Source organism: Mya arenaria, chromosome 8, assembly GCF_026914265.1.
Source record: "Mya arenaria isolate MELC-2E11 chromosome 8, ASM2691426v1".
NCBI lineage: Eukaryota > Metazoa > Mollusca > Bivalvia > Myida > Myidae > Mya > Mya arenaria.
Genome location: NC_069129.1, coordinates 47,044,968 through 47,048,992, shown reverse-complemented (window position 1 = coordinate 47,048,992; position 4,025 = coordinate 47,044,968).

Sequence of the window (4,025 nt, the reverse complement as noted above, 5' to 3'; positions counted from 1 at the left end):
GTAGGATATTTGATATTCGTAGGATAAGGAATACTCTAGTTACCAATCAGACAAAATTTTGTGTTTAAGGTCACCACGACCGTGACATTTGACCTCAAAAGTCAAAAGGGGTCATCCGCTTACCACGATCAACCTTTCTAACAAATTTGAGGACCGTAGGACTAAGCATACCCTAAGTATCAATCGGACAAACTTTTTGTCTCCAATGGTCACCACGACCGTGACCTTCAAACCAACAACCTTAAATCAACAGGGGTCATATGGTGGTAATGACCATCCTCCCTACCAAGTTCGAAGATCTTAGGCACAAATGTACTCCAATTATCAACTAGAACTGTAAGCCAAAGGCTAACGAATACCCCCCAACGGATAGCTGAAAGTTTGAGAAAAATATATTGAAAAATGACAAAGGAGTAGGCCACCAAAGCGAATTTTGTAACAAATTTAAGGCCTGTATGCACCTAACTTCAGGACTTTTGATGGTCTTTTTAAGGACAAAATCAATTAAAGGTCTTTTTAAGGCCATGCAAACATTCTGATTAATACAGGTGCACCAAATCACATATTCAACAGTTCATATCATGGTCATTGACATCTGAAAGTTTGAAAAAGATTTATAGAAAAAATGACCAAGGATTAGGCTAGACAAAGCTGTATAATTTTTGCCTATTTTAACTTATTCAGGGGCCATAATTGGAGACATGATCATGTGATTCCAACCACAATCACAGGGGCAAATGTTCTCACCATGGCTAAAAGTTTGAAAAAGATTCATTCAAAAATGACGAAGGAGTAGGACGAACAAAACTAATTTTACCCAATTTAACTCATTAAGGGGCCACAACTCCACTCAGGATCATGTGACTCCCACCAAATTCATGGAGGCAAAGGTTTACATCATGGCCATTAATATTTGAAAGTTTGAAAAAGATTTGCTCAATAGCTTCAAAGAAGAATCCTGGACAAAGCTAATTTTGCCCAATTTAACTCATTAAGGGGCCACAACTCCACTCAGGATCATGCGACTCTGACCAAATCCACGGAGGCACAGGTTTACATCATGGTCATTAATATTTGAAAGTTTGAAAAAGATTTGTTCAATAACGACAAAGATGAATCCCGGACAAAAAAAAACGGACAGACAGACGGACAGACAGACAGACGGACAGACGGACAACCCGATTCCAGTATACCCCCCCAAACTTTGTTTTGGGGGGTATAATTAGACAAACTTGTTGCCAAAGGTCATCAATGAAACTACCTTTGACCTGCTGAGCTCAAAATCAATAGGGGTCGTCTGCTGATCATAACCAACCTCCCTTTTGAGAACCATAAAAACAATCATACTGTAGTTACCAATTTAAACAGTTTTTTATGTTTAAGGTCACTATAGCCATATATTTTGACCTACTGACCTCAAACCCAATAGGGGTCATCTGCTGGTCATGAACAACCTGCCTAACAAGTTTGAGGACCCTAGGACCAAGCGTAAAGTGGCTATCAATCAGACAAATTTTGATCTTACGGCCTACTAACATGTACAAAGCAATATACCCCCCGTTTTTTGAAGGGGTCATACCAATGCAAATTGTAAAGAAATGGCAGGTACATGAGATCTCATGCTGACCATGAACTCTTTAAAGTTTCATGTGTGTAGATGCAATACTTGAGGAGCTACACATGTTGATATAACACAATATTTTTCAGACAATTTAAAACTTTGTCTAGAAAAATAACTCTTGTCAGACAAAATTTAACATAAAAAATATTGCAAGCCCACAATTTCCCATGCTGATCAACATTCATGTGAAGTTTCATGAGTGAAGGTGCAATCCCTTTGGAGCAAGTCACACAACATTATTTGTTATCAGACCATTTTTAATATTTAAGTGTCAAAGATTCAGTAAAATGTCGCTGTAAGTAAATAATACTCCAAGAGGACCAACATCCCATGAAGTGTCATGGGTGTAAGTGCATTACCTTTTGAGCTACATGCAACAAAAGATTCTTCAGATCATTTTCAAAGACCATAACTCTTGTAAGCCTGAGTGAAATGCAACAGAAAAGGAAGGTTCAGACACCTCCCATGATGACTTACATAAGACACAGGTAGGATCTCAAGAACCCCATGCAGCCTTTAATGGAAATCTCTAGTCCAAACTGCTTTCCACTCTTATTAAATGTGATGGTTATCCAACATTTAATAACTTTGTTACAAAGTTTTGAATTCCTGGCAATATATGGTAATCCTAATGTCTAAATTTTATTAACAATTTCAAAGTGTCAAAAATAATTAACGAAATCCTTAAACATGCAGAGATCTGCTTCGTTTCAAAATCAAATTTCAACTCCCTGACAGAATAATATTGTCAGTTTATACTCATAATGTAGATGTCAAATGATAGAGAATTGCTCTGAAGTGATATTTAAGATAAAAAAAATACAGATAAGGAATCAGAGACTTCCCTATAAGCTATGTATGATAAGTGTGAAACACATGATGATAAGATGGGGAAATATTACTCAGCCTAAAGCGTTTTATGATACTTACCGATCAATTAGATAATATGCAAAATAATCATTTAAACGTACATTTGCAGCCACAAAGTTACACGGTGACTCATACCTTGAAGTTTGAGGAGTGTATATGAAATTATTCCGGTTGGCTCGAGCTCCAAGGGACAGGCGAAAATACCTCAAGCCTCGGGGAGTTGACGAGCCAAGCGGTAATTCTTACATTCACATTTTCGAAATCAGTCCTTTAGATTCAGTTCGAGCCAACAAAGAAATCGAGCCAAGCGATTTTGAGCCATCGGGGCTCGACTGTACTTTAATTTTAGGACGCCACAGGTCATAGGACACAATTCAGCTGCAACTCCTATCAAGTAAGAGATGTCTGTCAAACATTATGCCCCACTTGAGTGCCATGTTGTCAGAAATATTTGGACAATGGAATGAAATATGCATAGACCGAATGACCTATATGAGTTGTGACCTTCACCTTTGACTCTATGACCTCCAAATCCATAGGGTTCATCTACTGGTCACCCCAAACCTTGAACCGATGACCTCTAAAATCAATAGGGGTCATCTACTGGTCAGGCCCAATCTCAAAGTCAAGTTTGAGGGTCATGGGTGCAAGCATTGACAAGTTATGACTAGGACAACCTTTTCCCATTTAAAGTCACTGTGACCGTAACCTTTAACACAATGATCCCTAAAATCAATAAGGGTCATCTACTGGTCAGGCCCAGCCTCGGTGTAAAATTTGATGACCATAGGTCCAGGCATTGTTGAGTAATCACTTGAAGAAGTCTTGTCAACCTGATGTGTTCAAGGTCACAATGACATAGACCTTTGACCTGATGACCTCTTGTCTGGTCAGGCCCAAATTTCATGTCAAGTTGATCATAGGTCCAGGAATTGTCAAGTTTGCATTCAATGTCACTGTTACCTTGCCCCGATGACCCCTAAAATCAAAAGGGGTCATCTTCTGGTCAGGACCAACCTTCATGTCAATTTTGATGACCATATGTCCAGGAATTGTTGAGTTAAAATTGGTCATCTAGTGGTCAGGCCCAACCAAGTCAAGTTTGAGGGCCATGGGTGCAGGCATTGTCGAGTTATAATAACAAGCTTTGACAACCTTTTCAGGTTAAAGGGCACTGTGACCTTGACCTTTAACCCAATGACCCATAAAATCGTCATGGGTCTTTCTTTTGTCAGGCCCAACCTTCATGTCAAATTTGATGACCACAGGTCCAGGAATTGTTGAGTTATCAATAGGACAAGCTTTGGTCTATCAACGGTCTGTGGACGGACTGACAGACCAACCAACATGTGCAAAACAATATACCCACTCTTCTTGGAAAGGGGGGGGGGGGCATAATGAAGTAAAGGGTAAACAAAGTTCTCATTTAAACAATTCTTTTCAGTGGAAAGACAGTGGTGTTCTATAGGTCAAGTAATATTGTAGATAACTCATCAATTGTCATCAAAGAGGCAATTGATTAAAAACAAAACAA